The 14,664-nt window shown below is 41.9% G+C and overlaps 1 protein-coding gene across 1 annotated transcript in view; it reads left to right on the top strand.

Annotated features, from left to right (window-relative positions):
* The first annotated feature begins 238 nt into the window (after positions 1 to 238).
* GPRIN2 (G protein regulated inducer of neurite outgrowth 2) overlaps positions 239 to 14,664 on the top strand; it is a 34,237-nt gene continuing 19,811 nt past the window's right edge. The window contains exons 1-2 of the mRNA XM_051981865.1: positions 239 to 2,049; positions 7,050 to 7,085. The gene's annotated coding sequence lies outside the window, so the exon portion shown is untranslated. The remainder of the gene's footprint in view (positions 2,050 to 7,049; positions 7,086 to 14,664) is intronic.

Below are 14,664 nucleotides of genomic sequence, written 5' to 3' on the forward strand. Positions count from 1 at the left end.
TCCTCCATGACACATCTACAACAGTGCCCAGAGACAACACTATAAACTGCAAAATCGTTTCACATGAACATTGGTAAAAGGAGTTTCTTCACTGGGAGTTCCTTATACCAATTAAATCACAGGTCAGAACCAAATTTTAAAAATAACATAACATTTTGCACCGTCTACCTGGTAACTATAAGAATAAAGTTTTATAAATACCAGCTATTCTCTAATTCCAGTCTCAGCTCATGTTTTACATTCTTACTTAAACCTTTCCCAATCTGCCAGCTCACATGAAAACCTCTTCCCCTTTCCTAACGCCCTCGTTTCACCCAAATTCACCTGAAGTTTGCCATGTGCCTTTATATTTGTGCCTGTTTTTCACCCCCCTCTCGCTTAGAATGTCAGCTCCTTGAGAGCAGATGCTTGTCTTAGGTTTGCCACCATGCTCCAGCTACCTTCTTCTTCTCCTTCGGGGCTCTTTTTCCCATTCATGAGTTCGTACTTGTGAGTTCCTCTATTTAAGGAAGGGTCTAGACCAGTCATCCTTTATTCTCTGGTCTTTGTTGTACCTTCTTCCCCACCCTCTTTTAAACTTTTTTTTTTTTTTTTTTTATGTGTTGTTCTCACCCGTCAAAATGGAAGAGTCTTTAATTGGGGAACTGTGTTTCTTTTAGTTTGTAGTTTTATCATCACAGTGCCTGGCATGTAATAAGCAATTAGCAAATACTTGTAGGTTTATGCATCGTTATCTTCTCATCCCCAACAAAATACTAGCCCCATCCCCCCTCCTCCACCAGCTTTTAACACAGACAAGGCTGAACACAGCAGATGCTCAATAAATATACTTCCATATGTCTTTGCCGGCCTCGTCAGGGTGGGTACTCCTTCCCTTCCACCAGAACATATTTTATCTTTTCCCACTTTCCCACTTTTTTTTTTAAATAAAGAGGGGCGTACCCATAGGATTCAAGGCCTTGCTTTGGCTTTTTCTGTAAGTGAGCCAGGTTTTGCCTGGAGCGTTTTGCCTGGGCAGCACACACCCTTACGTCTACCGGGTGGATGGCAGGGCACCACTGGGTAAACGTTGCTTGATTAATTGATGATCGCCTTTATGCTTCTCGCAAAGGAGAAGCCCCAGCAGCTCAGAGACGGCCGGGTTTCCTCGCGCCGAGACCTGGAAGGCCCCAGCGAGGGAAGGGGGAGGGGGGGCAGTTCCACCAGCCGCAGGTTCCCCGCAAACAGCCTGGGGAGTGACAGACCCCGCCCTGCTTCCCGGCCGATCGCGGAGTGCAGCTTTCCGGGTTTATCAGGCGGTGTAACTCCTTAGGGGATGCTGGAGTCCCGGCGCCCGGGAAGGCCCCGGACTGAGTGATGGGGGGCCAGCAGGGAGGACGAGGACGAGGACCGAGCACGGTTTCAGGTCTTTTGGAGGAAGCACCGAGAGTCAGGGTGGGGGTTTGTGCTGAGTCCAGTCCGCAGGGAGCAGGGGGCTCCAGCCCTAGCTGGCTGCCGGGAGGGGGAGGGGGGCCGGGAAGGAAGAGGGGAGGGGAAGGGGACAGTGATGGACAGGGAACAGCGAGGCCAGAGTAAGGAGGGAAAGAGGCGGGGCGGGGCTGCTGGAGAAGGGACGAAGGGAGCAGGGGGCAGCGGCGGGCAGGCGGCAGGGCAGGACTGGGGGATCGGGACTAGAAGAGCGGGCAGGGGGCGGGGTCCCAGGTGAGACAGCAGTGGGCGTCCCCGGGTCCCAATCCCCGCCCCCTCCGCTCCTTTTCCCCCTCCTCTCTTTCACCTCCTCCCCTTCCCCTCCTCCCTTCGCTGCCGCCAGCCCGGCCCGGCCCGGCCCCACCTCCCAGCTCAGTCCCAGGAGGGCTGAGTTGCGGTGGCGGCGCGGCGGCGGCGGCGGCGGGCGGCCCTGTCTGGGGCTCCAGGATTAGCCTCAGCCTCCCTCTTCCTCCACCCCCACATTCTCTCCATCCCCTTGCCCCCGGCTCCATCTTGCTTGGGCTGCAGCCTCCCGGGCACCTGTGGAAGAGTCGCCGTCTCCGCCTCCCCTCCGGCTGCTAGGTAAGAGGCGAGAGGAGGGGAGGGGAGAAAAGGGACGGCCTTAGCTCGCCTACCCCGTTGGGATCGGGGACTCTGGGGCTGAGGAGGGACACCTGAGGGTCATGCATCCCCAGTCCCTGGCTCCCTCTCCATATCTCCGCCTTCCTGCCCCCTACCCCGAGTAGGGAGGGATGCTGTGGCTGGCTCTGATACTGGCTCCTGACCCGGGTGGGGCAAGAGATTGGGGGGGGGGGGGGGGGCGGGAGTGGAGATAGAAAAGAGAAGCGGTTGCAACCTCCTTCCCCCATCCCAGCCCTCTGCCGCAGCCTCTCCCCCTACCCCCCCCCATCGGGATTTAGGTTTAGGGGTGCGGAAGAGTGGATGGTCGGAGAAGTTCTGGGTTCCCTCTTCTCGTTCCATCCTTTTACCCTCCGCCCTCCTTCAGGCGGTTAGGAAAGAGGGATGAGCTGTGTGTGCTCAGCCTGGGCTGGAAGGAGAGCGTGTGTGCCCGAGTAACATCCCGGGGTGACCCCCTTGCCCGGAGCAGCGTTTCTCGAGGCCTTGAAAGAAGCAAGTCTCTAGAGACCCGCGCTGTGCCCGGAGTGTAGATGTGCGGGTGCCTGTGTGGGTGCGCGTGTGCTCGCACGTGCGTGTGGGGTTGTGTCCATTCTATTTACATACATTTGCACATTGTGTGTAAAAGTGGGTCCTGATTCCTGTGGATTTGGGTGCACACGTGCCCGCGTGACCTCCTGCAGATGGGCAGGGAGCTGCTTTGATACAGGGTTGTTGGAAATCCTTCCCTTCTCTTTCTTTCCTCTTTCCTTTCTTCTCTCCCAAATCCTCTCCAACCATCCATATGGAAGTGGCAGCAGAGCATAATAATCCCCCATAAAGAAAAGCAGCTGCTGCCTGGTCCCAGGACTTGTCTGCTGGGCCCTCAGGGCTCTGCTGGCGCTGAGGGTTCTTGGGGGAGGAGGGGTGAGAGGAGAGACACGGGGAAATGCAGGGGACAGCTGTTACAGTGACAGGAGAGAACAGGCAAGTTCCAGGAGTCTCCAGGCTCTCTTTGTGAACCGTGATTTATGGCAGTCCCCCCATCCCCAGATGCCTTTCCTTTCAGAATCCAAGGAGATGGCCACTTGTCTTCATGTTATAGAAGTCAGAGAAAAGTGCCATTTCAGGGTGTTTGGTTGTAAATTTGGGTGTGGACTTCATTTTGTTCTTCTGCCTTGCATTTGTGCAAGAAGATATATGAAAACAGCACTTTTGTGTAAGATTTCCCACAAAACATCAGATTTCATGTTTCTTTTGTTTTTGCAGTATCCAAAGTCTGGACCCATCTAAAATGAGGTCATGGATCTCATTCTTGGTTTCATGAATTACACTTGAGGGCATCATGAAGGTGCCCTTGGTGCATTGATTTCCTATATCTTATCTTTCCCTTTGCAGATTGGTACCTGCTGGGTAGAGAGTAAAGATGATTGTTATGGTCTAGAGGAGATTCGAGGTTGTGTGTATTATGTATATAGTTGGGCTAAGTAGCTGCTACTCATGAAGTAATTTGTGGAGGCCAGAAAGTACCTGACCCTAATTTTCTTCCCACTAATGCCTCAATGGCCATCCACCATTACAAATGCATTCCTTTGGGTCTTTGAAACTTCTGCTCAAAACCTTGATTGAAGATTTAAATTCCAAATGTGATAGCTAGATGAGTGAGCAAAGCCATGAGCTCCTGGCCAGGAGGTGAGGCCATTTTTAAGAACGAGCACTGCACTTGGAACAGGAAGACCTGAGTTCTAATCTTGTAGCCATAAAGAAGGACTATGAGATTTAGATCTAGAAAGATCCTTAAAACTCATCAGATTCAATTTTCTCATTTTTTCAGATGAGGAAACTAAAGGACATTGACTTGCCCAACTTCACTTAAATGGGAAAATCAGAATTCAAGTCCAGCCCTGATTTTCAATCATTTCCACTACACAGGAAACAAGAATTAGGGAAGAGTGGACTTAGGATTTAGGCTACCTGTGAGATGCCTTCTGTTCTACCATTCAATGACATTTTCCATGGGAAATTCTATAAGGGATAAGGCTGACAGAACAGCAAAAAACCCAAAACAAACAAAAACAAAAAGAAACCCCCAAACCCAAAACTCCAGGATCTCTTGGTTTTGTTAACAGATATACTTGCTGGGATGGACACACACACACACACACACACACACACACACACACACACACACACACACAAACACACACACACCTTCTAGCATAGCCTGATGCACACATGTCACAGCCTGAAAAGGATTGAGAAAGAACTTTGCCAGCTTCATAATGTATTGGCAGAAAGGTATCAGTATCACATCAGTATTTAAATAGGATTTTACTCTCCTAAGTTTGTAATTTTTAAAAGACTAGATTTGTGACAGTTTAGGGGAAAGAAATCTGGCCATTAGGCCTTTGACCCTATCTAAAGTAAGGTAAGCAGATACAATTAGATATCTATTTAAAATGACTGGGTGGGTCGAGGTTCCGCTGGGTAATGAGATCAGGTGTTGCCTGGCTGGCATGCATATGGCTGCTACTCAGCAGAGATTTCATTCTTCCCCACCTGGGTGAGCAGTACAGGGATTTTTTTCCTGCTGTCACGCCAAAGGACTAGGATTTAATATTTGTTTTTGTTTGTTTTGATTTTTACAGAAAGGCACAGTTTGTTCAGCAGGGTCAGAAAGCAGGGCAGGAAAGCCCGAGAGTGCAGGCCTTGGGAAAATTGTGAACTCGGTCTATCTTCGGCACCCTCGCCTAACCCCGCCTCCTTTCACTTCTCCCAGTTCCCATGGCTCCCCATGGGTGCCAGCCTCTCCCCTGCTTCTTAGGGGAAATTGAGCTGACAAACTAATTCACTCTAATCCAGTCCAGTCTGGCAAACATTTATTAAGCACCTACTTTGTACAAGACTTTGGACATAAGAAGATTGAATGAAAAACAGTCCTTGTTGAGGAACTGAACACTGTATTTTAAGGAGTTAGCTATAAAGACTTTCAATAAAGTAGAACCTACTGCCTCTCGAGGCAACCAGTTTTATTTTCAGAACAGCTCTAATTATTAGGGAGAATTTTGTCCCCCTCCTATCTGGCAAAAATATTTCCCTTTAAAATCATGGGATCATCACTCTGGAGCAGAAAGAGGCCATCCGGTTCTCCTCCCTCATTCTGTAGATGAGGAAATTAGGTCTGGAGAGTTAACTGCTGTCCCCTGTCAGGGTCAGGGGTGGGATTTGCAGTCAGGCTCTGAGAAAAAGAGGGAGATCTTTCCACACATTGCTCCCAGTTAATAAAAATAATAGTCAATGTAGCTAACATTTATATAGCCTACCGTGTGCCAGGTGCTGTTTTACAATTCTGCTTTCTGGGGCCAATCAGAACAAGTTTAGTTCACCACTGCTCTGAAGGCAATGTTAGTCAAGGCGGCCTGTACCCTAGGAACCTCCTGGATTCTTGCTGTTTGACTGTTTTAGAGCAGATGAGGCTGACCCAGCCACCTCATTTGGTCATTGCCCCCTTTTTCTTGAGTTCTTGAGGATTTTCCTGCTTCATAACAACCCAGTGATGTAATCCCCCCTTTAAGGGTGAAAGAACTTAATTTCAGAGAAATGAATTGACTTCTCTAAGAACATATAGCTAAGAAATGTCAGCATCAGAACTTGAACCTGGGACCTTCTCATTTCTAAAAATTGTGATGGCTGGTTCCACTCTTGTCTCCCTAGTTCTGGGTGGCCAAAAATCCCTTTAGAAAGGGAGCAAAGGATTAAGCAAAAGAAAACAGGATGTCTTCATTGACAGAAGCCGGATCTCAGGCTTAGATCCCCTTATCTAGGGAATAAGAGTGGTTTTAATTTCCCTGAGGAGCTTGGGAAATATATTTCTAAAATGTAAGTGCTGTGGTCAGGGGCTATGATCAATTATTCCCCCTCCCTTCCTCGCCCCCACTTCTTTTTTGGCACATTCAGCAAATGACTACTCCTTAATGGTGGGTCCTTGCCATGCATTCTAATAGGGGTTTTCATTAAGTGGGATGTTAAAAGCCTTGGAATTCTTCCAGCATCTCATCTTTCTTTTCATTTGGGGAGTCCTGGAATGCTAGGGTGTAGAATATGGACTGAGGGGTTTGCAGGCTTTCATCCCAAATGGGCCAGCTTTCATTTTACACTTGGGCGATATAAATAGAGCTCTGCCTAAGTTATTTTGGGGAAGGGTGAGGGAGCATTTAAAAAAAAAGAAGAAAGAAAAAAAGAACTGACAGCCCTGTCCCTTGGCTGAGACCTTATTTGCTTGTCACTTTTATGGCTGGGTGACACATGATGGAAATGGAATGAGAATGGTCTAGGAAATTGTAGCACCAGTGGGGCAGTCTGTTCTTTTTTTTTTGTAACTCTACTAACAAGATAGATAGGATCCAGCTTCCTCTGAAAAATAAATATGCCTTGAGCCTTTTTTCATTCATCAAACAGATTGCCTTGTGGACTTGAAGTAAATAATCTGCCCTGCCGGTTAAGCCCCTGGAGCTGAATCCAAGGAGAAACAGTCATGAAAATGTGAATTAATTTATTCCATTTAAAAATATATATACACATGTAAATGAATATATGTGTGTATATATGTAACATTTCTATTATACATACATAATACATATATACCTATCATTCACATATATCTATCTACATGTATATTTTTGTGTACATTTATGGGGTGTATAGATATAATATATGAGTATATGTGTTTGAATATATGTGTGAATATATGTGTGTGTGTGTGTGTGTGTACACACACACACACACACACACAATTGTTAAAATGGGAAAATGCCAAGTAGAGAGTAATTGTGCATTATGGAATGATGTTATTACTGTTAGATAGCTTTCACTGCATTTGATATAGGCTTATTATTTTAGCTGAATCTTGATGGGCAGGACGTTTCCAGGATAATGGTAATAATTCATACTTATATGCCTTTTTTAAGGTCAACGTGACACTTTCCTCATGACAAATTTGTAAGGTAAGTAGTCAATGTATTATAATCCCCATTTTATCTTATGACACAGTATTAGAATTCATATTTGATCTTAACCATAAGCCCACCCACTTTTTATACAATTTCACATGTTGAAGCTTCCATATTGATTTGTCCTTATGATGACCAACATATACTGGTTAGGGGACTATCAAGTAAATTCATAAATGGTACTTCTATTTATGTTTCTATTTTCAAGGCTAATTGTTTAGTGTCTTCTGTTTTATTTTCCATGGCTACTTCCTCATGCCTGAAATTCTTTTTCTCATCTCCACTTCTGGCTTTCTTTAAGTTCACTTCTTCTAGAAGCCTTTTTATGATTCCTTTCATGCAAATGCCTTTCCTCAATTGATTAGTTCTGATTTATCCCAATTATCTCATTTGTATATAGTTGTTTGCTAGTTGTGTGCTCCAGAACTGGGAATAACTTTTGCATTTCTTTGTATTCTCATTGTTAAACACTAGTTTAACAAGGCATATTAAAGTCCTTAATAAATGCTTGTTGACCAGACTATCGGTGTTGATTAATGCATAAAAATATTTGTTGAATCTAGCTCCTCTGTATGTAAACAGAGGAACTCCTTGTGAAAATGTAAACATATTTTCAGAATCAAACCAGAAGAATATTCATTTGACTTTGGGAATAAAAATGTAAACATGTTTCTTAAATAAGCTGAACAGGTTTGTCTTGGTTTGGTTTTTTTCTGATGTAAGATTTCAGCCTTAATAATGAGACTATAGGATTCAGAGCTGGCAGAGACCTTCAGAGACCATCAAGGCCATCCCCTTTACTTTGCAGATGAGGGAATTGAGGCTGAGGGGTTGTCTAAGGTTACACAAATAGTTCAGCTGGTATTCATGCTCTGAATTTTTGACTCAGAAATGTGAAAGAGGTTACACTGTGAGAGCAGGGGGAACAAATGGATAGCACAGAGACTCAGCCTTCAACAGCTGGGAAGAAACAATTCCTGCTCTAGTTTAGTAAATTCTGACAACCTCTTCTTCCCTCCCTTCCTTGTTCCTATTTCCACTGTGTGGCTGGCTACCTTCCAATGATCTATGATATCTTTGTTTTAAGGACCTTTTTAACTTTTAGAGAGACTTCTGATTGCTTACCTTTTCCTGTCTGTGACCCTGCTTAATCCTCTTTCTCTCAGGTGGCTAGAGGGCCCTGATTAATAGCTAAAATTGAGGGGTTAATCTGCCCTGCATTCACAGCAGAAACCAGCGGAGGGGTGGTTAGGTAACTTGGGGGAGGGGCAGTAGAGGAAAAAGAGCAATCTGTTGTATGAGTTTTTGTACCTTGATACCAGCCCTATAAGGAAAAAATAATTTATTTGTTCCCAGGAAATGTTAAATGTAATTAATTGCCAAAGTAAAAATGGAAGACTTGACCCATTAAGAAGAATGTTGCCAAAACGAGCTGGCTCAGATGAATGGGAAAGGGAACCAAAGAAGCTTGGCCCGGAATCACACTGAAACTAGATTGCGTAGGTGGTGCAGTGATTAGAGCTCAGAACTTGGCATCAAGGAGATCAGAGTTGGAATTCCTGCATCAGGTACTTATTAGTTATGTGATCCTGGACAAGTCATTTACCTTCTCAGTGCCCTGACTTAAAAAGAACACCTACCTCACAGGCCTGTTGGGAGAATAAAATGAGTTAAATTATGAAAAGGCTTTGTTATTATTATAACAATATATACATACACACATGTATATATATTTATGCAAACTATATATACATATATTTATGCAAACTATATATATATGTAAAACAACATTATAAAGTTATTTTTAGAAAGTGTAAGACAGGGTCACATCAGAGACAAAGGAACACTTATAGAATAACCTTCACTCACTCCAGAATCTTAAGTCAGAACTCTGAAAGGCTGAATCTAGAGGTTTTAAATTGGGAAATAATAGGAAGAGTTGAAATGGCCCTAGTCCCTCTTCTAGTTTATTAAGATTGTTTGGTTTTCCCCCCAAACATTTCCTTCCCAATGGACTATAGGAAAAAATATTTGTGAAATGGGGCAGTCTTTCCTCTCTATGTTGTCCAGTTCAATTGAATAAACATTTATTTGCCTCATGCCTACTATCTATGCAAAGTACTGTATTTGGTGTAATCAATCAACAGATATTTATTGAGCCTTTATGATGTCTGTCATATGGGCAGAGAAGCTAGGAAGATATCCTAGAATGAGACAATAAATCCGAGTGACTTTTTCGCCAACAGGAAGCAAAAATTCATTGCTTTGGGTTTTTACTGGACACATGAGTGGCCCAGGAGGGACTGGGGCAAGCCAATAGATAGTCATTTTCATTATTCCTGAACTTGGTCCACAGCATATTTCTGTAAAGTCTGTCAGTGTTTGAGGCCCTATCTTGGCTACCTACTGCTTGAATGTACAAAGATGTACAAAGCAAAGTCCTTACTCATTCTCTTAAGGAGCTCATCCTTCAGGGAGGGAAGGCACAACAATGTAAAAGGTTAACTAACAAAAAGTTAAATAAAGCAAGATAGTAATACTACCCATCTTACTTTTTTTTTTTTTTTTAAACCTCCTTAGGGATCAAGGGATTATGTCTTCTCTGAGGATAATTGGGCCAAATGGTGACAATATATTAATTCAGATAATCTCCCTAACCCCCTTTAGCTTTACAAATCCCTTGGATGATCTGTCCAATACTTAATACTTGGGACTGGGAGAAATGTCAGGGCCCAAGGGACTCACTAGGCTTGATCCATTTAAATTCCCCAAGGAGATAGGCCCTTTACAAATTCCCTAGGAAACAGATACTAGCCGCTTATGTACTGAGAAAGGCTCTGTCTTTACGTTTTTGGAAGAATAGGGAATGTCTATTGTCCATTTTCTTTACCTTTTGACAGGAAATTATCCATAAAAATCATAGGTTCCTAATTTTATCAAAATATCAACCAACCATAATTCCAGAGGATTCATGTGCTATCCACCTCCAAATAGAGAACTGATAGACTCAGAGATCCAGTACACACACACACACACACACACACACACACACAGGCTAATAGAGTTATTTGTTTTGTTTGACTCTACATACTTGTAACCAATTTTGTTTTTCTTTCTCAGTGGTTGGGGAAGCAGGAAGTGAGGGAGGTAGAGAATTCAGAATTAAAAACAAAAAAAAAATAGAATTTTAAAAAATCATAGGTTCCTGGTCAGAGGTCATCCAGGGTCACAAGTATTTATTGAACCCTTATATACCTAGTCAGGGAGTAAGCAAAGAGCTGAGAATACCAAGAAAGGCAAAAGCAAAGTCTCTTCACTCAAGGAGAAAATCCACCAAGGGAAACAAATAGATATGTACATACAAGATACAGAAAGCAGATAGAAGGTAATCTCAGAGGGAAGGGACTAACAGTGAAAGGAGCCCAGAAAGGCCTCCTGAATAAAGTAGCCCTTAACATAAATTTCCTCTTCACTGTCAGCTAAATATTTGGTATAGGGGAAAGAACTTTGGCTCTGTAGTCAGTGAGTTCAAGTCTTGCTTCAAATGCTCATTGCTTGAGTGAACATGGCTTCTCTTTGCTCATGAGAGAATTAGATTAGATGGACTTTGAGATTCCTTCCAGCTTGATCACGTGGGCATCAAGAGCAACACATTCCAATTCTCTGCATCTCTCCTATTTTACCCCCACAGCCTAAGGGAATAAACCTATTCCCATTTCTTTCCTTTTTTTTTTTTTTGCTAAGGCCATTGCTGTTAAGTGATTTGCCCAGGGTCACACAGCCAGGAAGTGTTAAGTGTCTGAGACCAAATTTGAACTCAAGTCCCTCCTGACTTTCAGGGTTGGTGTTCTATCCACTGCACTACCTAGCTGTTCCTCCTGTCTTCAATTTTTTAACTCAATTGTGTTTTATATTCAAGTCTTTTCTTTCCACTTCTTCCCACTCTCACCATTGATAAAGCAAGAAAAACAAAGCAATTGTTAAAACATTTATAGCCAAGCAAAACAAATTTGGGATTGAGAAAGGCAGAAGGTGACAGATAAGCTGAGCCTTATAAAGAAACTAGAGCATTCTGTGAGGCAGAAGAAATGAGCATTCCCCCTTCACACACTCTAAAATCCCTAGTATGTACCCTTTCAGCTTCTTTAGCTTTCTTCAAGGTTTAACTCAAATCCCACCTTCTGCAGAAGGTCTTTCCTAGTCCCCAGGTTACTAGTTCCTTCTAATTATCTATCTATCTATCTATCTATCTATCTATCTATCTATCTATCTACTATCTATCTATCTATAGATATATGTATATGTATGTATATATACACTCTCTCTCTCTGTTTCTCTCTCTCTCTCTCTCTCTCTCTCTCTCTCTATTTTCCAGTTTGTCTCCCCCTCATCATCCTCATTAGACCATTAGAATATAAGATTTTTAGGAGAAGGACTATATTTTTTTCCCTTTCTTTGAACCCTTGGTGCTTAGTACAAAGCCTAGCAAATAATGATCATTTAGTAAATGTTTATTGGCTGAATGACTGAACCGCTATCTAGCCAAGTCTTGCTTATTTTGTATTTGGGTATTTTATATTTTTTAACTCAAATATAAGACTTTGATGAATACAGGTTTTTCCGCCCTGAGGCAATTGGGGTTAAGTGACTTGCCCAGGGTCACATAGCTAGGAAGTATTAAGTGTCTGAGGTTTGAACTCAGGTCCTCCTGACTTCAGAGCCAGTGCTCTAGATGAATACATTTTAAAATGTATCATATTCGATTTTGACCATCATACCAGCTTGTTATAACTTTTTGTCAAGGAGATTCACCCTTAAGATGAAAAGATGACCTCTAAGGTCCAACCCCCTCATTTCATAAGGGAGGAAGGTAAGATTAAGTGATTTGTTCAGGGTCACACAGCAAGTTAGGAGCAAAGTTAAATTTAGAGCAGATTCTCTACCTTCAATCCTCTTGTTATTTGCTTATGCAGACTTATCACATATACTTTCTAAGCATGAATTTCCTTTTTTACAGAAGCAAAGGGGACATTTATAGTGTAATTTTTTGGGCAAAATCCTTGACACTGATTTTTTTCAGGTTTTCATTATGGTAATAGATTTAAATACAATTAAGAAAGCAACTTTGTCAACCTTGTTTCCATGTAAAGTTTATGAATAAATTAAAAATCATACTGATGCAGTTGTCAGAAATTCCAACTCAGAACTCAGGTATAGGGCAAGAGGTAGGGCTAGCTGGATACCTTTGTGTTAATCCCAGGTTTTAGCTATTATCTTCAGATAAAAAGTCATGACAACTTTCCTTCGGGACAGGGTAACTCCTAGAACTTTGAATTGGGTTATTGGAGGCCCAGTATGAATTCAGTTTAACAAGTATCAATCAGTCTACAAGTATTAAGTTCAGGCCTGGTATATACTAGAAATATAAGTATGAAGATTGAAGCTCTTACCACTTACCAAAGACCTTACATTTTTTTTTTTTTTTAAATTATAACTTTTTATTGACAGAACACATGCCTGGGTAATTTTTTACAACATTATTCCTTGCACTCACTTCTGTTCCGATTTTTCCCCTCTCTCCCTCTCCTCCCTCTCCCCCTCCTTCTACCCCCTCCCCCAGATGGCAAGCAGTCCTATACATGTTAAATATGTCACAGTACATCCTAGATACAATATACGTGTGCAGAACTGAACAGTTCTCTTGTTGCACAGGAGGAATTGGATTCAGAAGGTAAAAATAACCTGGGAAGAAAAACAAAAATGTAATTTTTCTTTTTTTTTACTGAGGCCATTGCGGTTAAGTGACTTGCCCAGGGTCACACCAACAGGAAGTGTTAAGTGTCTGAGACCAAATTTGAACATTCATTTCCCAGTGTTCTTTCTTTGGGTGTAGCTGCTTCTCTGCATCCTTGATCAATTGAAACTGAGTTAGATCTCTTTGTTGAAGAAATCCACTTCCATCAGAATACATCCTCATACAGTATCATTGTTGAAGTATATAATGATCTCCTGGTTCTGCTCATTTCACTTAGCATCAGTTCATGTAAGTCTCGCCAGTCCTCTCTGTATTCATCCTGCTGGTCATTTCTTACAGAACAATAATATTCCATAACATTCACATACCACAATTTACCCAACCATTTTCCAATTGATGGGCATCCATTCATTTTCCAGTTTCTAGCCACTACAAACAGGGCTGCCACAAACATTTTGGCACATACAAGGACCTTACATTCTAATAAAGGGGACAAGAAATACTCATAGGAGAGGGGGGAAAGAAGCATTTATAGCATTCTGCCATGTACCAAGTACTGTGCTAAATTCTTTACAAATATAATCTCATTTGATAAATATACATATACATATATATATATTCACACACATATAGAGAAAGAGCATAAATGCAAAGTGAATAAATACAAATGTGTTAATAGTGAATTGTTGTTTGGGAGGGAAGGCCATAGCAATTATGGGATCAGGAAAGCTTTCAAAAAATATTGCTTGAGCTGTGTCTTTTTTAAAATAGTTAAAAAAAATTTTTTTTATAAATACATGCAAAGACACATGTAACATTAATCTTTGCAAAACCTTGTGTTCCAAATTTTTCTCCTTTCCTCCTCTCAAACCCTCTCTCTTAGACAACTAGGAATCCAAAACATGTGCAATTTTTGTAAACATATTTCTATATTCATCATGTTATGCAAGAAAAATCAGATCAAAGAGGGGAAAACACACACACACAACAAGCACAAACCAACAAAAAGGTGAAAATACTATGCTTTTATCCATATTCAGTCTCCATAGTTCTTTTTCTGGATGCCGATAGCTCTTTCCATCACAAGTCTATTGAAATTGCCTTGAATCACCTTATTGTTGAAAAGAGCCAAATCTACCACAGTTGATAATCATGTAGTCAGCCCTCTCCTATGTGAGTATGTCTTGTCTCCCCTATTAGAATGTAAGGTCTGTGATAAGTGTTAACTGTATATAATGTTCTCTTCGTAGCTCACTTCACTTAGCATCAGTTCATGTACATCTTTCCAGGCTTTTCTGAAATCAACCTGTTGAATTGTGTATTAAAGGTCTATGAATCATCTGCATAGAGATAATAGTTAAATTATGGGAGTTTATAGAAGTTATCAAGAAAGAATGTATAGAGACTGAAAAAAGAATCTTGGAGAACGTCTATAGTTAAAAAGAATGATGTAAAAATATTTTTAAAAATAAAAAGAATAATGTGAATGATGAACCAGCAAAAGAGATTGAGAAAGAATAATCAGACAGATAAAAGAACAAAGAAAAGAGTGGCACAAAATCCCAGAATATAGTGGATATTTAATGGAGAGGGTCCTCATCAGCATCACATGTTGCAATAGATCAAAAAGCATTAGAGCTGAGAAAAGGCAGTTAGATCTGGAGATTTAGAGATCATTGACAATGGGAGAGAGCAGTTTCAGTTGTAGAATCTCATGAAGATTTTTTAAAGAATGGGAGAGACTTGGACTTGTTTGAAGGTCCTGTTCGTAGGGAGACATTGAAGATTTGAGGAAGTACTGAGCATGCTACCTGCTGG

Source organism: Antechinus flavipes, chromosome 2 (genome assembly GCF_016432865.1).
Source record: "Antechinus flavipes isolate AdamAnt ecotype Samford, QLD, Australia chromosome 2, AdamAnt_v2, whole genome shotgun sequence".
NCBI lineage: Eukaryota > Metazoa > Chordata > Mammalia > Dasyuromorphia > Dasyuridae > Antechinus > Antechinus flavipes.